This window comes from Phascolarctos cinereus, unplaced genomic scaffold, assembly GCF_003287225.1.
Source record: "Phascolarctos cinereus isolate Bilbo 61053 unplaced genomic scaffold, phaCin_HiC Scaffold_9;HRSCAF=440, whole genome shotgun sequence".
Lineage (NCBI taxonomy): Eukaryota > Metazoa > Chordata > Mammalia > Diprotodontia > Phascolarctidae > Phascolarctos > Phascolarctos cinereus.
In genome coordinates this window covers 172,235,140-172,258,986 of record NW_027556402.1, presented here as the reverse complement: position 1 = coordinate 172,258,986, position 23,847 = coordinate 172,235,140, and the positions used below count along the sequence as shown (strand labels likewise).

General features: G+C 38.3%; 1 pseudogene; it reads left to right on the top strand.

The window, feature by feature from the left end:
- Positions 1-12,739: 12,739 nt before the first annotated feature.
- On the top strand, positions 12,740-14,035 carry LOC110210745 (glyceraldehyde-3-phosphate dehydrogenase pseudogene; annotated as a pseudogene).
- The last annotated feature ends 9,812 nt before the right edge of the window (positions 14,036-23,847 follow it).

Sequence of the window (23,847 nt, the reverse complement as noted above, 5' to 3'; positions counted from 1 at the left end):
TATGCTATCTGTATGCACACACCCACTATGTGTGAAACATTGGGGGAATCAAGTCAACGTGCCAGGCATCATAAGCATTGAGGATACAATGAAAACTTTGGCCAGGGGTGGGGAACCTTTAGCCTCAAGGCCACATGTGGCCTTCTAGGTCCTTGGGTGAGGTTTTTTGACAGTCCAAGTTTTACAGAACAAATCCTTTTATTAAGGGGATTAGTTCTATGAAGTTTGGATTCAGTCAAAGAGCTGCACTTGAGAACCTAGAGGTCCACATGTGGCCTCAAGGCAGCAGATTCCCTTCCCCCAAGGAGTTTATAATCTACTTGGGGAGATGATATAAAAAGATAACCAAACAACATAGTACACAATAAATAGTATAAATTATAACTGTTATATGTTATTAAAAGATGTTAAGGATTCAGACAAAGATGAAATGGAGGAGGGAGAAAAGGTGAAGGGAAACAGAATTTATTAAGGGCCTACTATGTGCTGAGCACTTTACTAGAATTTACCAGCTGTACATCTCTGGGCAAATCACTTAACTCTGTTTGCCTCAGTTTCCTCATCTGTAAAATGAGATGGAGAAGGAAATGGCAAACCACTCCAGTATCTTTGCCAAGAAAATCCAAAGGGTCATACATGACTGAAATGACTAAACAACAAAAATAACAATATGTGCTGAGTGCTTTACAAATATTGCCTGATTTGACTCTCACTACAACCCTGTGAGGTTGCTTTTATTATCCCCATTTTACAGTTGAGGAAATTGAGGCAGACAAAAGTTAAGTGACTTGCCGAGGGACACACAGCTAGAAAGTATCTGAAGCTGAATTTGAACTCAGGTTTTCTAGACTCTAGGTCCAGCACTCTATTCACCTATGTGGGGAAAATAGGTATGAGGTGAGGAGGCAGGGAAGTACAAATGCTTTTTCAATACTTCAATGATCATAGATTTAGAGCTAAAACAGATTTTAGAGGGCACAACCCCCTTATTTTACAGATGAAGAAACAGAGGTTCATAGTATGAATGACTTACCTAAGGTCATACAGGTAGTAAACTGCAGAGTCAAGATTGAAACTATCAGGTCTTTTGATGCAAATTCTGTGTGCTTCCCAGTATACCACATGGCTTTGTCATTACAATATCAGTGTGGGTCCTCTCCTCTAATGCAAATTGCAATTCCTCGGTGACTTTGTAGAGAGTCTTCCTGAGTTGTTGGGGTCAAACTTTTTATCTCTCTGCAGACCACCAAGTGATAAACGTCTCTGACCTTGGTTATGTTGATTCTGAGATAGCTTATCTACTGTCAAACACCAGGCCCCTAGGTGAAGTCTTTCTGTATTCCCAGAACCTGACACAAGGACCTAGGATTCTTGGCCTAGTCATCTCTGCACCTCGATGAGGTCCTGGAGTAGATCTTTAGTGGAAGAAAAGATAAATCAACTTGCTTAGAACATAAGGATGTGGTATGCAAGTACAGGAAGATGAGAATACTGTTGGAAGGCCCTGAATGCCAGAATAAGAAATTTAGACTATCTTTAAATAAGGATGACAAAATACTTAAATAAAGTAACAATTACATTCATCAGAAATTTGTTCCTTATTAGCATGCTGTACACAGTTCTCCATACTGTTATTTGAGGACACATTAAAGATTACATAGTTCATAGAATTCAGAAGAATTTACAGACAACAAACAAGTATAGCATATCCTAAACAGTTTAAGGTCCAAGATGGGTAAAAAGACTCCTAAGGGAAGAACAATTTATGGAAATTTGGAAACCATGGAAGAAAACATTTGGGGGAGGCAAGGGGAGGGAGAAGGATAGACAGGCTAAAAATGTTTAGAAAAATTGAAATATATGCAGTACTTATTTTTAAGGGTGCAATATAGATCTAATGTTACTTTATTAATTTTGTAACATAATAATGGATTATATATAATTTAACTTGCTCATAAAATTATCGTGTCTGATATATTAAACCTCAGAGTATAACTCATTGCAACCATAATCAAGTCTTCTAATTTAATTTTACTTTTAGATGTTTTCAATTTTGGTCACAGATGAAACTCCAAACAGCTGAATTTTAAAGAATCTAACATCTCTCCCCATCTTTTCCAGTTTGTTGGTAATAGGCAGAAACTTGTGAATGGAAAAAAAAACATCAACAACTAAAAAAAAGTATTATATGTGAGGAGTCTATGTCTTCCACAGTATCAAGCACATATAGAAAACATTCATTTCCAAGAAAGACACAAGAGGGGGATGCAAAATCATTTCACTGAATAAACTTTAGCCACATGGAACTTCTGTTGGATCATTTATATTTGGGGATGCCTGTTTCAGTATTTGGAAAACACATTTTGGGTGATGGTTTCCTCTAAATAATTTGCACTGTAGAAATGCTTCCCATGCTAGATGTTGGCCATACCATTGTCTAGAGTGGGAAGAAAATTAAAATGTAGTTTATTGGTTAGACTATAAACAGTAAGCTATGACAGGTCTAATCAGAGACATAACTAGGAATTTTTTTTCCCTGGGGTAAAAACAACTTGAGGCAGGGATAGCCAGAGGCAGTGGCAAAGAGTACAATCCAACTGTGAGTACTGCTTCACTATGAGAGGTGGTCTGATTTTCATCCCATCCCTAATGGGCTCTAGGCTGGGTAGGAGATCATGGCAATGGAATGTTAGGGGTGATAGCATGGAAGACTACATGGTGAAATAAGAGTGTGGCATTTTTTATTCAATTGTTCTCAGTCACGTCCTATTCTTCATGACCCCATTTGGGGTTTTCTTGGCAAACTTACTGAAGTGGTTTATCATTTCCTTCTCCAACCCATTTTACAGATGAGGAAACCGAGGCAAACAGGGTGAAGTGACTTGCCCAGGGTCACACAGCTAGTAAGTGTCTGAGGCCAGATTTGAACTCAGGGAGATGTCTTCCTGACTCTAGGCCCAGTGCTCTGTGCACTACTGTGCCACCTAGCTACTGTGACTGACCAAGGTTCACAAAAGTAGTCACCAGCAGAAGCAGAATTCAAGCCCAAATCCACTTGCCTCCAATCTAGTGTTCTTTCCATTACAACATATATACAACAACAAAGGAAACTATTTTAAAGCAGGACATGATTGATCAATTGCCAAGTGAATGGTCCAGGCAATAAGTTCTGTAGAAATTGAAAGGAGGGAGGGAAGACAATGGGCTAAAGTGGTCTGAAAAGTTTTCACAGAGGAGGAAAAAATCCCAACTAGGTCTTGAAGAATGAATGGCAGTGTCTCCTAAAGCAAACATTCATCTTACTCTCGCATGCATCACATAGAGTTTCAGAAATTATTTGGGGGGAGTAAAGGCTGGGTAGTAATATATGAACACTTTATCTTTAACACTTCATCCATCATTTTAAAAAGTCTGAGACTACTGCTCTAAAACAGCTTTAGAGCCAATAAAAGGCCATTTTTAGAGCCTGTGTGCAATAGGTTTCTTGGCTTTGAATTAAGTGGCTGAAGTTCAACCTGAATAAGGTAGACTGATGCTCATTAGTAAAGTTGCCAGTTCTCTAGGCACTAATTCTATGAGGCTCGATTAGCATTTCTTCCACACTCAAGTTCAGTGGCTTAAAAAAATGGGTAGAGGCGAGTGGACGAATAGAGCCACCGGAGGGTAATTCACTGAAGCACATGAAGCCTTTACTCTCTGCACTGCAAAGATTTAGTACTAAAAAGCTGCAATGAGGTCTCTTGTTCCTAAAATTCATTACTGCAATAAAATACACCACAGCATTTTCATAAGCTATTAAAACAAACATTTAAAAGTGAAGCACATTTGATATCTAGAACCCATACAAGATTATATTTTTTCATATGTTTGCTAACCAAGAAAATTTGGTCATTTGCAATTGCTCTCCTTGTCACTGAATCAAATTAGCACACTCTCTAGAGCCCAAAAACAATAAATTATTATTTCTCCAGTCTTATAATTTATAAATTATGTAGGCTTATATAACAACATGAAATACATATTCTCCTTTTCCCAGTTGTTCTGTCACTTTATCAAATGTTGATTTAGTATTAGTCAAAAGATACAGGGTCAGCACCATTTTTCATGTTAGTAAAAGTCAAGTGCACTAGGGGTGCATGATATATCTTTGGGGGCAAGGGATAATCTGTAGGTCTGGCAAGAACTTAACAGTGAGAGACAAAAAAAAACAGACTAAGAGCATCTGAGAAAACATGAAGTTCTAGAGACAGATCAGTTGAAATGTAGGTAATATAGGTGATGTAAGAAGAGCAATTGTTTTTTGTGAACTATGGGGGTCACCAGTGTGTTAGGTTGAATTATTTCAGTCTTTGAGGAAATGGGGATAAAATCCCTGCTTGTTTTATATTTCCATTTATATCAACAGTGAGAAGACATCAGTTAATCAATAATTATGTAGGAATGCGGACAGAACACCCCAAAAGTGACAATATTGATTAAGAACTCTTAAATACAGCAAATGTGGCAATTTGGGTATAGGTGTAGAATTACAGGACAAAGATAGCCAGCTCCACTCTAATCCTCCTGTATTACTAAAGGATAAATTCCACCTTTTTTGGTGCTAGCTGCCAAGGACATGATGAAAACTGAAAAGTATTTGCTGGCCCCAACCAAAATATCAAGTGGGTATGGAGGAGCCCCATCTGAAAAGGAAACAGATTAGTGAAAATGACAGACGTGACTTGAGAGATTCTTGCTGTATTGGTTAGATGAAACTGTCTAACTCACAAAAGGGTTAAAAGAGTCCTGGGGCTCCCTAAGAGCAGGAAACTTCACAGTAGCAATGAATCAGTAGAGAAACTACTGGAGTAGAGTGATATGGTAGGGCCTGTGCTTTAGGAAAATCATTTTAGCAGCACTTAGCCTGGAGAGAAGAGATGAGCCTAGGGGGCCAATTAGGAGGCCACTGCAATAGTCCAGGTGTATGATAATGAAAGACTCTCTTAAGATGATAGCTATGTTGCTACCTCAAACTTACCAGATTGGCTAACATGACAGAAACTGAAGATGATAAATGCTAGAGGAGATGTGGAAAAAATAGGGATACTAATGCATTGTTGGTGGAGCTGTGAACTGGTCCAAACATTCTGGGGAACAATTTAGACCTATGCTCAAAGAGCTATGAAACCATGCATACCCTTTGTCCCAGTACTATCACTACTAGATCTGTATCCTAAAGGGACCAGAGAAAAAGAGAAAGGACACACACACACACACACACACACACACACACACACACACACACACAAAGACATTTATACAAAATTATTTATACAGGCTATTTTTGTGGTGGCAAAGAATTGGAAATTGGGGGGATGCCTATCAATTGGGGAATGGCTGAACAAGTTGAATATATGTATGAATATATGAAGTGCTATAAGAAATAAAAAGGAGGATAGTTTTAGAAAAACCTGGGAAGACTTATATGAGCTGATGCAAAGTGAAATGAGCAGAACCAGGAGAATATTGTACACAGTAACAGCAATATTGTAACAATGATCAACTGTAAAAGATTTAACTATTCTGATCAAGACAATGATCCAAGACAATTCCAAAAGGCCTATGATGAAAAATGCTATCCACCTCCAGAGAGAGAACTGATGAACTCTGAACACAGATTGATGCTCATTTTTTTTTCACTTTTTCTTTCTTTCTTTTTTTTTGGTACAACATGGCTAATATGGAAATATGTTTTGTATGGCTTCACATGTATAATGGATATCATATTGCTCAATGGGAGGGGGAGGGGCTGGAGAAAGGGAAAGATTTGAAACTCAAAATTTTAAAAATGAATGTCAAGAAGAAAAAAATGATAGCTATGTGAAAAGTGAGGTAACAAATGTGAGGGATACTGTGGAGGTAGAAATGTTAAGATTTGGCATGTGAATAAGAGGAAGGAGTTGAAGATAATTTCTGAGTTAAAAATTGGAAGATTGCAGAAATGGTAGTGGCCTCAAGAGAAATGGAGAAAGTGAGTAGAAGGATGGGTGAGTAATTGGGGTGTAATCCTATATTGGACATGTTGAATTTGAAATGTCTCCAGGACAGCCAGCTCCAAATGTCCAATAAGTGAAGTGAGACTTTAATGAGAGAATCTTTCTTTAAAACCAGGGCTACCCAGAGTTCAGAAGTCTCTGAATCCAGGCACCCAAGTAGATTCAAGGCTCCAGAAAGTCCAGGAGACTCTTTGCCTTGGTTAGGAGACTGTGAGGAAGGATGTTTAGAAAGTACTCAAAGGCAAAAGCCCTGGGGCCAAGGCTAAGTTTCCTTGTACTGGTTCCAAGAAGGAATTTGTTTCTTCCAGGAAACTGACAAATATCATCAAAGTCTTAAGGCCTCAGGCAAAAACTTTAATAAGGAGCAGAAGCCCAGGATTTGAGTTAGATCAAGGGTTCTTAATCTCTTTGCCCTGGACCCCTTTGGCAGTCTGGTGAAGCCTATATAACCCTTCCCTGAATAATATTTTTATTTTTAAAAATTCATAATTAAAGGAAATGCTAAATTTCAATTAAAGTTTAGTGAAAATAAAGAGGAATTTTCTTTTTCCCATCCAAGTTCATGGACCCCTTGAAATCCTTCCACAGGCTCATGGACCCCAGATTAAGAACCTCTGAATTAGATGAAATACATCAAGACAAACATTAAGAACATGTCTATTTTTTTAATCCACTCATGAATTTAAATGCTCTCTAAGATGCTTATGTCATGTTTTTTTTTTTAAACCAGAGCTATGATTTCATCAATAGTGAGCCCAGACAAGGAAATAACTGCAAAAAGCAGATCAGCACATTCTCTTCAACACATAGGTATAGAGATGTTTATGGTAAATGTTGTTATTTTTGATTTTACTAAAATAGAGTTTAGCTAGATTTAAGAGTCAAGTAACTGCTAACACCCAGGCTGTGACTTACTGAAAGGAGCTTTGCTCTTTGAGTGAACCATATTTCTATTAGCATGTCAAGCCATTCTTGGTGAAGCTTTAAACTGAAGGAGATTAACTGGTACCTCCCAGATCTTGATTTTCTATGGAGTTTTTCATGAAGAGAACCTTAGGTCTAGCAGAAGGTAAGATTTGGGGGGAAATAGCAACCTTCTGTGTTTGTTCTGAGAGTGAAAACCATATATCCTGGTTCTCTGCCTTCACCAGTCCATCTAACTAAAACTCCTTTAACTTCATATTTTTAAATTTTTTTTCCCCCTTAGGCAATTGGGGTTAAGTGACTTGCCCAGGGTCACACAGCTAGTAAGTATCAAGTATTTGGTCTGAGGCTGGATTTGAATTCAGGTCCTCCTGACTTCAGGGCCAGTGCTCTATCCACTGTGCCACCTAGCCACCCCAACTTCATATATTTTAAAGCAAAAAGTTCTCATCCATTTTTCTTCTCAGCAATACTTTCAGACTATGAACTATGGTCTACTAGGGAAAGAAGGTGGAAAATTGAAAGAAAAAAAGCAACCTAGATAATTCAATCAAATAAATGTTTTTGCATCAAATATCCAGATGAGTGGAAATTTGTGTATTATAAAGTGTGACTTTCTGTCTAGAAGAGTACTTCTCAAAGTGCAGTCTAGGGATGTTTATAATATGACTGTCAATTTAATTTCTGACATGAATTAATAATTTGCTCATGATATTTAATAAAAACCAGACATTGCCTCACTTATGTCTCACCAAAAGTAGTGCTATTCATCTATTAATTCAAGTGGCAGTTTTATTCATGGTAGAAACTGGGACAAATGATCTGAAAGGTCTTTTACCCCATAGTACTCAGACTAGAAAAGTTCAAAAACCATTGCTCTAGATGGCACAAGTAACATGCCAATCTGTGAACAGAATATCTTTCCAAAATATCATCTCTACCTCATATTTATCTGTCTATAGAAAAGATTAAATCTCTGAGAGCCAGAAGAAATTAATTCATTTATTCATTCAACAACTCTTTTATTCAACCTAAACATGTGCTAGGTATATGCTGGAGAAATAAAGGTAATTAAGATTGGTCATGAGTTGCCTCCAATGCATGGACTTTGGCCATAATTGTTCCCTACATGTGTTCCTCTCCATGAGTGCTCCCTTTGTGTATCCACTCTTCTCACTGATGGTATGTATATTTGTGGGTGAGTGTATCCCAGATTTATGGAGGAGGGAAATGTTTTATTACTTCTTTCTTTACTATGGTAAAGAATGTCTTTTGGGCCTCATTTCTAAAATATATAGAGAACTGAGTCAAATTTATAAGAATACAAGTAATTCCCCAGTTGATAAATGGTCAAAGGATATGAATAGGCAGTTTTCAAAGGAAGAAATTAAAGCTATCTATATCTATATGAAAAAAATGTTCTAAATCACTATTGATTAAAGAAACGCAAATCAAAACAACTCTGAGGTACCACATCACACTTATCAGACTGGTTAACATGATAAAACAAGAAAATGAAGGATGTTGGAGAAGATATGGGAAAACTGAAACACTAATGCATTGTTAGTGGAGTTGTGAACTGCTCCACTCATTCTGGAGGGCAATTTGGAAATATGCCCAAAGGGCTATAAAACTGTGCATACCCTTTGACCCAGCAATACCAATTCTGGGTCTCTATCCCAAAGAGATCATAAAAAAGGGAAAAGGACCCACATGTACAAAAATATTTACAGCAACTCTTTTTGCGGTGGCAAAGAATTAGAAACTGAGGGGATGCCCATCAATTGGGGAATGGCTGAACAAGTTGTGGTATATGAATGTATTGTTCCATAAGAAATGGTGAGCAGGCAGACTTCAGAAAAACCTAGAAAGACTTGCATGAACTAATGCTGGGTGAACTGAGCAGAACCAGGAGAACACTGTACACAGTAACAGCAATTGTGCAATGATAGACTTTGTTAGACTTAGCTCTTCTGAGCAATGAAATGATCCAGAAGATTCATGATGGAAAATGCTATCCACATCCAGAGAAAGAACTATGGAATCAGAATGCAGATGGAAGCACACTATTTGCTCTCCTTTTTTTTGTTCTTGTTGTTTTGTTTTATTTCTTCTTTTTTGTGGTTTCTCCCATTAGTTCTAAACCTTTCATACTTCATGACAAATGTGAAAATATGCTTAATATGAGTGTATAAGCAGATCTTATATCAGATTGCACTCTGTCTTGGGGAGGGGGGAGGAGAAAGAGGGGGAGAAAATTTAAAATTCAAAATCTTATGGACATGAATGTTGAAAATTAAATATAAATAAATTAATGATTAAAAATTTTTAAAAGAATGCCTTTTGTTTTGAACTATTTTTATCTTCTGGATGATTACTAAAAGGCAAACACATTGATGGGGGTTCATGGTTTTAGAGAAGATGCAGACCTACAAAGAACTTTGAACATGGGACAGCTTCATCTGATGAACCCACTCTGTAAGTTAGGGTGGGCGGATGCTACCCATAGATATTACATATACCAGACACCTAAATACTACATGCCCCTGGGTACTATATATACCATAACTCTAGTACAGACTTTGATAAATGCATAAGGGTGAGCAAAGAGAAATCATTTCTGATTAATGAAATAGCTTTATGCAAGAGGTGACATTTGAGCTGGCCCTTGAAAGTCAGGCAGGATTTCAAAAAGCAAAGATGGTGTAAAAGAAGACAGACATAAAGCCTTTGAAAATGTAAGTCAAGTAGTTCAAGACAGAATTTTGGGCTGGAAATATAGATTTGGGAAAAATCTACAGAGAAGTAACAGTTGATGTTACAAGAATGAATGAAATTGTCAATGGAGGGAATTTAAGCAGAGGAAACAGAGGAAGGGATAGGAGGGAAACAAAGGAAAGGGGAAAAGAGGAAAGTAGAGGGGAGAGGGAAAACAGGAAGAAGGCTAAATAGAACTTAGCTGCCAGTCACTTATTTCCTTTCTAGCTATGATAAAAAGACCAGTTGAAGTTGGGCAACAGTGCTAGCTTTTACCAAAGCAAAGAATTCTGGTTCTTTTTAAATTGTTGTGAGTAGAACTGCTATGGGCACGTAATACTACTTTGTAATGGCTCTGGGAGGGAAACGATCTTCTTAAATGCCTAAACCATAAAAACTTTGCCCAAGCCTCCTCTATCTCACAGCTATTGGGCATTACTCTTTTTTTTTCCTTTCTTTTTTTTTTTTTTTTGCAGACTCCTGCTCAGACCTATTTCTTGGCTTTCACGTGGAAATTGCAGGTATGTGAAAAATGAGCCCTATGGCAACCCATTTGAATAAAATCTGCAAGCTATGGAATATGGGAGACATACAAGTCTATATGCAAAACAAACAGGCAATTATTCAGCTAATTAAGGTGTGAATGTAAGGGAATTTTTTACCCAAAATGATCCAGGTGAAAGAAATTGGGCAACAATTTCAGTAAGAGTCAGAAATAACATCCACAGTATTGGTCAGATATCTTGGACCAAGAATACAGCAGTTCTCAAACTATTTGGTCATAGGGACCCTTTACACTCTCAAAAATTATTGAGGACCCCTCCCTCCAAGAGCTCTTGTTTATATAGGTTAAATCTAATGATATTTGCTATATTAGAAATTAAAATGTTTTAGCATTATAAAAATTGTTTTGTCCTTGTGGGCCCCCTGAAAGACTCTCTGGGACCCCTACAGGTCCCAAAACCACCCTTTGAGAACTGCTGGCCTAATAAATAGAGTTGGACTAGAAGTGAGGAAGATATAGTTTCAGATTTTCTCTTTGAAAGGAGCAACATTACTCTGGGCAAGTCATTTAATTTCATTTAGCTTCAATTGTCTCATTGATAAAATGGGTATAACAATGCCTATAGAATTTACCTCACAGGGTAGTGATGAAACTCAAATGAAATAATACATGTAAAGTACTAGGTAAATGTTAGCCCTTATTCCTGATGATATCTGGTAAAAAGTGTAGCGCTCTCAAGACATATTTATGTCCAGGAAGAGTGGCTAATGATTGTTTCAGTATTTGATAATGAGGATAGATGAATTTAATGGATGCTTAAAAATCTGTTTTAAGTTTTGACTTTATTATTTCCTCACAATGTATATTAACAGCCCTAAGTGTCACCCCTCTTCTCTCCTTCCCTCCTCTTCCCTCCTGGCATTTATTGAAACTGCATAACTTACTTAAGATTTACTTCTCAAATCTTTGTACTGACTAATGGCAAGTTTCTGGCATGATTTTTTAAAATAATTGTTGTTTTCTGAAAAATTCATACAGTATAGCATGTGATTGATCACCCTAGTCATACATTTTGATTCACTATGACTAGATACAAATATAAGACAGAGAAGACATTGTATATATTTCTAATCAGGGGAAAAAAAGACCTCTCTAATCAATGTCTTGCAAAACCATTAACCAAAGTCCTAAATTGTAGCACATATAATTGAAAAATGAAAATGATCCATCTACCCATGACAGGATGATTGCCATTCCATAAAAATTCTTTTAATGCATGTGTGGGAGGAAAGAACTAACTGTACTCTCCTATAATTGGCTCAATAACAGTCTCCAAAACCAAACGAAAGAACAAAGGCAGCCAACCTGACCAGAGACAGAGGCCAGAATTTACCAATGCCATTGATAAAAAAAGCCAGAATACTCTCCTCCCATTCCCAATTTTAATACCCATTTCATTTCTTATAGTGAATTAGAACCAACATGTTTACAGTATCTATATTTATTTCTATGTGGAATCTATTTTGTTTTACATATGTGAATAAAACCCCCCAAATCTTCAAGATACCTTAGAAATACTCAAGATACTTATACCCCAAACTGCTTTCAACCTGCAAACTGTGATGACCTAATCCATGGAAAGAGCTTGAATTTTGTGACATGGTACCAGCAACCTTTCTTCCTGCGGAGAAACTACTTGTGAATTTCCTTAAGTTAAGATAATTTATCACCAGGGTTCAAAGGAAGGAAAAGACAGTCAAGTACTGCAAGATGTGAGTGAGGCAAGATGCTGAGAACAAAGTGTTAACCAGGAGAAGTCGGTAACAGGGCAAGCCATTGACACAATAGGAAAAGATGAAGAGGAAGGCATATCACAGTGACATCTCACTGAAGATCCGATAGGTAAAGGCTTTAAGATCTAATAGTAGACTACTATCTACTATTTGAAGATGCCTATCCTACTCAAGATAGAATTGATCAAGTGCCTATATAAATTTTATTGCAATGCAAATATTTTCCCTATTCATAGTTAGATAGAATACCTTTTTTTTGTTTCTAAATTGTCATCTTATTTTTAACCTTTCAAAAGACATGACTTAATTTCCATCATAACATCGATACAATTTTAATGATGTTTTCCTTAACAGTGGCTTCAAGTTCCATGCAGGAAATCTTCAATCTCATGCAGCCTTAAGATATCACATCGGCCACTCATGTAAAATATCTTTCTTCCTTCCAGTTCCATATTGGATTCCCCCCCAAAAAAGAAAAAGTTTTATTGGTTCCCTATGCTTTTTGTTTTTACTTTATTTTTATTCTGAACTTAAACATCAAAGGAAATGGATACTTTTTCACAGACACAGACATACATTATATACATATATATATAAAAGAACAGAAAAAAGAGGATTGTACAAGAAACTGAAAATTTTTTATTATGTATAGCTTGCTTGTCTTTTTAAAACTACATTCATTTCATGTTACCACTACCTTATCCCCTGAATTTTTTTCTGAAATAGAGAATAGTGAAGCAAAACTGACCAACAAGGCAATTGCTTCATAACAGAATGTACCACATTCCACACCTGAAGTCCCTCACCTCTCTCTTGAGAGGAGGACAGTTTGTTTCATCATTTATCCTCCAGGGCAAGGTTTTGTAACCTGGGGTCCATGAACTTGTTGGTTGTTTTTTTAATACTATATTTCAACATAATTGGTTTACTTGGCAATCCTATATATTTTATTTTATTCATTTAAGGGCATTATTCTAGGCTCTCAGCTCTTCTTCCAAGCTCAGTATCAGGATGCCCTGCTGTAGCCACAACCCTGAGACAAGATGGTGAAGGCTAGAGTCAATGGATTTGGCCATATTGGACCATGTAACCAAGGTTGCGTTCACCTCAAGCAGAGCCATCAATGACCCCTTCACTGACCTCAACTACATGGTTTATATGTTTCAATATGATTCTACCCATGGCAAGCACAAGGACACTGTCAAAGCTGAGAAGGAAAAGCTGGTGATCAATGGAAAATCTATTACCATCTTCCAAGAGCGTGATCCTACCAATATCAAATGGGGAGATATTGGAATCAAGTATGCCAAAGAGTCCGCTGGTGTCTCTACTACCATAAAAAAGGCCAGGGTTCACTTGAAGGATGGAGTTAACTGGGTCATTATCTCTGCCCCTTCTGCTGATGCCCTGTCTTTGTGATAGGAATGAATCACGAGAAATGTTAATATTCCGAAGACTGTCAGTAATGCCTCTTGTACTACTAAATGCTTGTCCCATTTGTTAAGGTCATTCATGGCAACTTTGGTATTGAAAGGAATCATGACCACAGTCCATGCCATTACTGCTACCCAGAAAAGGGTAGATGGCCCTTCTGGCAAGTTGTAGCATGTTGGGCATGTCCCTACCAACAATATTATCCCTGCTTCCACTGGTGCTGCTAAGGCTGTAGGCAAGGTATACCTGAGCTGAATGGGAAGCTCGTAAGCATGGTCTTCCATGTTCCTACCAATGTATCTATTGTGGATCTGACCTGCCACCTGGAGAAACCTGCCAAATATGACAATATCAAGAAAATAGTGAAGCAAGAAATCAGAGGGATCCTTGAAGAACATCTTGGGCTACAAAGAGGACCACTTTGTATCCTGTGACTTTAACAGCATCACCCACATTTCTACTTTTGATGCTGGCACTGGTATTGCCCTCAATGACCATTTTGTCAACTCCATTTTGGATATGTCAATGAATACAGTTATAGCAACTGTGTAGCAGATCTCATAGTCTACATGGCCTCCAAGAAGTAAAGTAGAAAGCCATGGATCTTTACCCCCAGTCCAAAAGTGGAGTTCCACCACTGGAGAGCCTACATCTCTAATCTATTTCCCTATACTGGGGCATCCCATGCCCCATTCATAATCCTTGCCCCAAAGTACCCCTGAAGTAGGGAGGAGAAGCATAAAATCCTATTTGCGTACCATCAATAAAGTCACCATAATCAGTGGGGAAAAAACCAAACCAAACCAAACCAAAAAAAGAACATTCTTCTGAACAGAAGTCCATATACTTCACCAGCCTGCTAAAGGAGTCCATGGCACAAAAAAGGTTAGGAATATCTACTCTAGAACCAAGTTCTGATTAGCACAATTAACCTATTACATGGTATTAAACTATTATACTTTGGTTCTAGCAGATTACTATACCTTCAAGAATTGGGGGAGAGATAGTTCAAGATTACATGGTTTACAATTAATGGGAACTTTTATGCATATTCCGAAGAGGCTTTATCTTAGATGATTATAAGCATGAAGATAAGATGAAAGCTATAAGTTTGTCTATTTTGGCAATCTGATATCAAAGGGAATGATGTGAGGTAAATGCAACTTCACTATGTTCCACAGCCCCGAGATGCTAGAATAAAAGGTTGAATACCTTTCTTCTATTTTAAAAGAATTTAGCAGTCTGCCCCAGTCTGTTCCAAAGGAGGTCTGGAAGTTGAGTTGGCTCCTGGGCTGATCCAATGTAAAAAAAGGAAAATGTTGGATGTTGGAAGGGTTGTGGGAAAAGTGGGACACTAATGCATGGTTGGTGGAACAGATCCGACCATTTGGGAGAGCAATTTGAAACTATATCCAAAGGGCTATAAAACTGTGCATACCCTTTGATCTAGCAATACCACTGCTAGGTCTATATCCCAAAGACATCCAAAAAAGATTTAAAAACCCCAAACAAACCTATTTGTACAAAAACATTCATAGCAGCTCTGTTCATGGTGGCTAAGAATTGGAAATCAATGGGATGCCCATCAATTGGGGAATGGCTAAATGGTATATGATTGTAATGGAATATTATTGTGCCATAAGAAATGACAAGCAGGATGATTTCAGAAACACCTGGAAAGACTTACATGAACTGATGCATAGTGAAGTGAACAGAACCAGGAGAACATTGTATACAATAACAACAATATTGTTCGACAAAGAAATGTGAATGACTTAGCTTTTCTCAGCAATACAATGATCCAAGACAATCCCAAACGACTAATGATGAAGCATACTATGTCTCCAGAGAAAGAACTGATATTGTTTGAATACAAACTGAAGCATGCTATTTTTCACTTTCATTTATTTCTTTTATTCAAATCTTCTTGTACAAAATGACTAATATGGAAATGTTTTACATAATTGCAAAAAAAAAAAAAGCCCAGAGATCAATCCACTTTACTGTAAAATACCAGGACCAAATGAGATCTGCCAAGGAGTAGATTCAGACTTCTAATACAATCACAGATTCAGAGCTGCTGCAAGGGTCTTTTGAGAGCCATCTATTCCAATCCTCTCATTTTACACACAAAGAACTAAGACTAGGAGGGTTTCATTGACTTGCCCAGGGTCACAAAAGTAGTAAGAAGTCAAACCAGAAATTGAATCCAAGTCCTCTGACTCCAAATCTAGCACCCTTTCCATCTACCACACTGTTAGATCGAGATTCTACCTTGTTTCCTTAAGGTTCTCCTCAAGCATGAACCACAGAGACTGGAGCAGACTTATGGACCAAGACTCAAGAAGTGGGATCACAATGATGATTAAAGAATTGGGGACTATTCTCTGGGGAATTTGCCTTATACAATTTAGTGCTTAGTTGGACACTGCTGCATTTCTAGCTTCCGTATTTCTCTTGTGCTTGCTGGATAGTAAACAAGAATCACTATTAATAATAATTTTCTACTGCATGTCCAGGACAATCCATCCAAAGAAAATTGGAACTTCTTCTTTACTGGAGTCCAGTCCCATCAATTTGATGCTCATTTTATACAAAGGCCATTGAGCAGAATTAATGTACCCAAACAAATAGAGTTTGTCCTTGTAACTGATTCAGGGTATGACAGGAAACAAAAGGGCTGCCTTAATGGCCTCCTCTGGGAAATTTATTTTCAGAACATTGAGTTATTTTCTCCTGGCCTACGAGACTAGATTAAAATCTTGAAAAAAATAAACTTAGTTGTCTGTTCCCATAGAAATCACTTTTCGATGTAGCTCCATTTAAATTCTCTTGTAGTTGTTTAAGTCAAACAGTGTTATGATCTCAGGGCTATTCAGCTTGTTTCTACTTCCTTATACCTAGGAATCCCCTCTTAGCATGTGCTCCATACCCCCTAAAGGAAAATAGAGTTCAAGAGTTGTAAAGTGCCAAAAATCAGGAGACCCAAGAGCTTTGTGGAATATCACACTACTGCCTTGCTTTGTAATTCTTCAGACAATTATGCCTGCGTTCTCCTTTCTCATAAAAGATAAAATAAAACAGATCTGGAAGATCCTGGCCTGAGTCTAGCAGCCTTCCCTACTCAGTCAACCTGAAGGCTAGCCCTCATAGTACAATATACTTTTGTAAGTGTAGATTTATCCTGCCTGTCTGGTATGGACTGCTACCCCATATACCCAAAGTGGCCTAAACGTAACTGTGGGAATACATAGAATCTTCCTCAGAAAGTCTCCTGGTAGCATCCTTTGGGATGCACAGGGCTATGGCTAGGTCAAAATACTTATTAACTATGTGACAATGGGCAAATTGCTTGACCTCGCTAGACCTCAGTATCTTTGTTTGGAAAAGGAAGATAGCAATCTTTTCACTGATGACTTCATAGGGTTGCTGTGAGGTACATACTTCATAAGTTTATGCTGCTATATAAAGAGGTGAGGATGATGATGGTGATGATGATCACAATGATCATGATAAAGATAACATTGGGATGAATTAGGATGCCATCTGAATTTTTTGAGGACCTGGATGTACAGAGTATTGATAGAGAAGCCAGGATTTTGCCTTAGAAGGGACTTTTGACAACATTTAGTCCAACATCATTTTATTGATGAATAAACTGAGGCCCTGAGGATGAAGAAAGGAAGGAAACTAGCATTTATTAAGCATGTACTATGTGCCAGACACTGTGCTAAGCACTTTACAAATATTATCTCATTTTATCCTCACAACAATCCTGGGAACTAGATACTGTTATCATCCCCATTTTACAGCTGAGGAAACTGAGGCAGACAGAGGTTAAGTGACTTGTCCAGGGTCACACAGTAAGTATCTGAGGCCAGATATGAACTCAGGTCTCCCTGACTCCAGGTCTAGAGCTCTATCCACAGCCCTACCTTGTAGTGAGAAGGGTAAAGTGGCCTATCCTGAGATCATATGGATGCTTAACAACTTTCCTAAGATGACACCAGTGATAAGTAGCAGAGCTGAAAGAAGAAATCAGAAACAAAGAAGAGGACTAGGTAAACATATATAGTACCAGGATGCCTTAGGAACAAGATGGCAGAGCAATTTGGAACTATGCCCAAAGGTCTATAAAAATGTGTATACCCTTTGACCTAGCAACGTCATTTCTAGGGCTGTAACCCAAAAATATCATACAAATGGGAAAAGGACCCACATGTACAAAAACATTTATAGCAACTCTTTTTGTGGCGGCAAAGAATTGGAAATTGAGAGGATGCCCATCAACTGGGGAATGGCTGAACAAGTTGTGGTATATGAATGTAATGGAATACTATTGTGCTATAAGAAATGATGAGCAGGCGAACTTCAGAAAAACGTGGAAAGACTTATGTGGTCTGATGCAGAGTGAAGTGAGCAGAACCAGGAGAACGTTGTACACAGTAACAGCCATGTTGTGCAATGACTAATATTGATAGACTTAATCCTTCTCAGCAATACAAGGATCTAACACATCTCCAAAGGCCTCATTAGGGAAAATGCTATCCATATCCAAAGAAAGAACTATTGATTTTGAATGCAGATTGAAGCATACTATTTGCTATTTTTTTCTTCTGTTGGGTTTTGTTTGCTCTTCCTGGTGGTTCCTCTTATTGGTTCTAATTCTTACTTACAACACCACTAATGTGAAAATATGTTTAATAAGAATGTATATGTATAGCCTATATCAGATTCCATGCCGTCTTGGGGAGGGAGGTGGAAAAGGAGGGAAAGAAAAATTTAAAACTCAAAAGCTTATGGAAGTGATTGTTGATAAATCAAAATAAATAAATTTAAAAAAAAACAACAAGATGGCTGGATGAATTTAGATTCCATCCCTCAAAATGAGGCTTGGTCTCCATCACCCACTACCCTATGGGATCTCTGAGGACCCTTCAGGTCAGCTAAACTCTCTCCATTTCTTTCTTTCTTTGGATTACTGTCAGCTTCAGAATAAGGTAGAAGAAAAGTAGGAAGAGATTTGTAGCTAGGGTGACTGCAGAAGGGAACAGGTGGGATAGATAATCTTTACCTCAATCATTTTTGTTTTAGTTTAGGGTTTTTTTCCCCCTTTAAGCACTGGTTATGCTTTTCATTTTTAAATAATAATTAGAAATTAATATTAAATTAACAGAATTTTATGAACTACCTTTTTTTTCTTTTTGCCAGAGGAAGGCATTTCTGGTTTGGACAATGTCATTGGGAAATGGGATTAAACACACAAAATTCTCCTTTACATATAACTTTTTGGCCAATTATCTAAATAATAAGCAAAGGGATAGTTATATTTTATTTTTTAAGCTGCCAGAAACCCGTGTGTTGTTACAGTTTCATGCACATTGAAAATCATTTAATAACACATGAACTTCTTGTTGTTCTGTTGTTTCAGTCATGTCTGACTCTTCATAACCCCATTTGGGGTTTTCTTGGTGAAGATACTGGAGGTAGTTTGCCATTTCCTTCTCCAGCTCATTTTATAAATGAGGAAACTGTGGCAAACAGGATTAAATGACTTATTCAGAGTCACACAGCTAGTACGCATCTGAGGCCAGGTTTGAACACAGGTTCAAACACCAGGCCTGAAGCTCTACCCACTGTGCCACCTACCCACTAACATATAAACTAACTTTTCACTAATTAGAAAATCCTAGAAAGGACAGTAGTCATTAATTCATTCAACAAACATATTATTAAGTGCCTTCTATATGTAATGAACATGAATGTGCCTCTTTAACCACCAAGAAGACATGTCCCATTAGCCAAGAACAGTCACTCAATTCTGAGTCTAGAAGGTCAATATATATCAGCCTGCTTATCACCATTACTGTCCAAGAGTCCACACTCAGTCAACAGTACTGCCACTCAAAGGCACTCCACCTGGGGCCAAGTTCTATCTATGGCTGCAACAGTGACAATTCCTTTGAGTCAGATCATTACAGCCTCCCTACTACATAAAGGCTCGCTGCTACCCTTTTGGCAGCTGGGGCCAGTCCAATTAGTAGAGTCCAGAAGATGTAACCCAAGGCATTCTCTTTTCAGACTATGTCGGCATGTTTCAAAGGCCTTTCTGGACAAAGCAAGGCTTTCTCATGGGCATCTAGGTCAAAAAGCTACAAGCAAGATTTCAGTAATTATTGGCATTTTTTTGTGGGCCACATTTATTAGTCTCATTTCATCATGTGCTGCCCTCTGAAGAATGCCTACTTGTTAGCGATGGCTCTTGCCATATCCATACAAAGAGCAAATTTCTCACTATTTCTTTTTAGTAAAAGTCAGCACTGAAACTCCCCTCTTGGCAAGATGCTCTGGGTTGTTTATCACAGGGCGTTCTCAGACAAAGAAAACGAGCTTTTATCCTCTAAGATTTCAGACCATATTCTCTCTGTTCAGGTAATTTTGGAAATCTGGCTACCAAAAGTAAGTACAACTTCTGCTTTTATGATGACTTACCTTTTTTAAGTGCCCTACTCCCATCCTTTGTGACACATTCAGAACATAAGCCATCTGTGTTCATACTCATACCAACACTAAGACTTTGGGTAAATTTTTCCAACTCAGTATACAACCATTTAATGTTTTTATACAGGTGAAATTAATTCTTTGTTATGGAGAACCCAAAGAACTAGAAAGCTCAAATATCCCAAAGTATGTGTTCAAAACCTTCTTGTTCTATCACCATGGAAAATTTTATGACTTGATGAATTTTATTTCTAATGTTTTGCCAGATATAAAGGCCAAAAGGAGGCTCTTTGTGTTAGGAGACAATGAAGTGGTGAGTGTGCCTTTTGGATATGTGTTTCAGTGTAAAACAACAAAGTGAGTGTAAGAGACTTGGAAGCTAGGAGGCCATGCCTCCATGGGGCCTCCCTTAGTCTTTTCCCCTATCTGGTCATCATGCTGCATGGGCTACACCCATAAGGAAGGTAGGGCTTGTGGGCTGGTTGCTAGAATTCCCCACACAAGGCATATCAGTGCAGAGGGAGCGAGGAATAAAAGGGTAAAATCAGATTCTGTGATCAGATTCCATTTATTTGAATGATGGGCTAGCTAAGCTCATCCTCCTGTTTCCCTTTCTGAAGGAGAATGACTGTGGGGACAACAGACAACCGTACAATTTGTCTAATTAACAGAATCCATTGCTACTTCCCAGGAAGGTGATCATCAGTCAAGAGGAATTTCAGGTCAGCAAAGCAGGGGGAAAAATAAGCCACTTGTTTAGCGCAGCTTTGTTAATGAGAGCGGCGTTAGGCCGCCAATCAGATTCTAATTCTTCAACTCAAATGCCATCTGACATCGATGCACTGAAAAGCCTATGTGCCTGTCAAATTGTCCTGACCTTGATAGGTTTCTCTGAGAAAGTTTAAGGTCATTTTGTGGGGATTTTCATTTTCGTTTTCTTGCTATTCATTTCTGATAGGGTGGTAATATAAGTTTCATGCTGCAACACATAATAAACAAGGAATTTCAAAGGAGAAGCAATGTAAAGGATGTCAACAAGGAAATGTAGGATCAAAAGAGATGATGGGCTGGTCACGTGGGGAGAATAATGAATTAACCAGTGGAGAGACTGTGTGCTGCCTGGAGCTGGGCATCAAGAAAGGAAAGTCCTCAGCACTTTGGGCTCACTCTCTGTGGCGCATATGGGCAAGAGATGCACAGCATGGGGAGGCATGGACAACTTGTCTTTAGCACTGTTAAAGGGAATATCCCTATGTGTGAGATTATAGAGCTGTGAGAGTATTTAAGCAATGTAGATTTTGTTTTAGCCTCCTAGCCTTACAGTCAGAAAGACTCCAGAAACTTCTGATACATCCTACAAATCAGATTAATCTTCTAATGCTCCCAAGAACACTGGGTCTATAGTCAGGAATATTTGAGTTCAAATCTGGCCTCAGACATTTCCTAGCTGTGTGACCCTGATCAAGTCACTTAACCTCTGCCTGCCTCAATTTCCACTATAAAATGAGGATAATAATAATAATACCTGCCTCTCAGGATGATTATGAAGACAAAATGAGATATTTGTAAAACACTCTGCAAATCTTAAAGCACTATATAAATGCTGTTATTATTGTTATTGTTATTAATTCCTACCAAATAAAGTCCAAACTCCTACATGCAGGGCTCTCTATAAACTGGCTTTATCATAACTTTCTAGTATTATCTAACACTACTATTCCTCACAGACTATGCTTCAGTCAAACTGGACTACTACAAATACATCCTATGTTTTATCATCTCTACACTTCTGCTCACACAGTTTGTTATGTCTGTGACATATTCTCCTCTCCTATGCCATCCCCACCTTCGGCCTGCTGAAATTCAGGTGTTTTCAATGATTGTATATCAAAGACAGAATTGTCCCACAGTGTCTGATATGTAGTAAGCTTGCTTTATTTATCTTTCTACATATCTATCTTTCTTTCTTTCTTTCCAGCTACCTGTCATCTATCTTTTCATCTACTTATCAATCTTTCTATCCATCCATCTATCTGCCCATCTACCATCTATATACATCTTTCTTTCTTTCTAACTATACATCCATCTACTTCTTTCTCTATGCATTCATCCATCTTCTACCTCCTTATCCATCCATTTATCTATCCATGCATCCATCTATCCATCTATAATGGGTGTCTGGTACATATGCAGAGTGCCTGGGACAGTGTCTCCCCATGTACAGAAATTAAAGAGCCAAGCACCTTGAAGATACTGTGGAGCACATGTAGAAATCCTGTAACTGGTTCCAGTCTACTAGCCACATGGTAAATGGGAGGCTCTTTGATTGGCTATGGAAGCATTCAAAAGCCTTAGTCAATTTCTGCCATGTTTCTTCAGTATGCTTGGTGACTTCATTGCTTACAGTACCTTGGGAGACACAATGCCATGAGGCCATGTGGCCCTGTGAAAAACTTCTTCATTTTGGCCTTTGCATTTGTTCTTTTCTGTGAAGAAGATTAATTTGAAGGTCATCAAGAGAATAAGCCACAGGAATCCAGGAATTGGAATGTGAATATCCCTTTGTAAAAGCAAATTGCTGTTAAGTGGTTAAGTGGAGCCCCTCCAAAAAGGACAAAGCTGGTGGGAGTTCTAGCAGAGGGCAGTAGAGAAAGACTCCCAGAATTCTAGAATTCTGAAGGGGTAGATGTAGCTGGTCTGGCTCTGATAGAGAGAGCCAAAACATTCTCACTATCTAGCCGTCTCTTTCTCTCTCTCTATCTTTCTGTCTCTCTCTGTCTCTCTCTCTGTGTCTCTTTCTCTGACTCTGTCTCTATCTCTCTATCTCTCCCCTGCAAGAGATGTCCAGGGACTAGAGGCTAAATACTTCCAGCCAGGTAGGTAGTAGTCTAGAATTGAAAGAATGAGTCACTTTGCTATAAAGAAGAAACCCTGAGTGGTCTCTTGGTCCTTCCCTATGACAGGAGCAGGAGGGTAGGGTGTTATAGCAGTTATATAGCAGGAGAAACAGCTTTCAATTGGATCTCTTCTGAAGCCCCTCCAGGTGACATCATATAACTCCAAGACTTCCAGTATGAAGTAGAGAATGGCTTGGCCCTTCCCCACTCTGGCATGGATACTACTTTCACAATGCCTGGAGTAGGAGGATTCCACTAGGCAACCTTGCAGCTGGGACCATGGATGTCGTTTCTGTTTCATGTTTCCTTTTCTGACCAGGTAACCAAGTGTCATCCTCAAGGTGTAAAAGTCTTCAGTTGAAGGCAACCTTTAGAGTTCAAGAGATCTTGGAGGTTCTGTGTGTGAAGATGACTGGTGAGTTGCCTCATTGGTAAAGATGTCCAGCAGCAAGAGGAAGATACCAAGAAAACATGACCTTTGAAAGAGGCAGTGCAAAGCTGAGGTGAATTGTAAAATGCGTCATCAGCAGTTATCCACCCTGTTTTATGCTCTGAGGAGGTTTAAGTGTCAGTCTCTGTGATCAGATTGTAAAATTTATTTTTAAATTGTAAAATATTTAGATTGTAAAATATAAGTGGTAATTATGTGTATAATTGATAGAATAACAAGAGGCATATGCACCATGGGAGAAGTTGCAAAGAAGTAAATTTAGGATTGATATCAGTAAAAATTTCCCAACAGAGCTGCCTAGTATTGGAATGGGCTGCACTGAGAGGTAATAGATTGATCGCCCCTCCTTGGATGGCTTCGAGCAGAAGCTGGACAAACATTTGTCAGGTATGGGCTGGGCTGGATTGCCACTGTGGTCCTTTACAACTCTCAAATTCTGTGCTTCTGTGAAGTTAAGTTACTAATCCTGTTATTAAGTCATACGTCAATGAGTGCTGTGCTGTTAATATGTGTTCTGAGTCTTTTCTGTTTAGCACTACTTCTGTGTGTG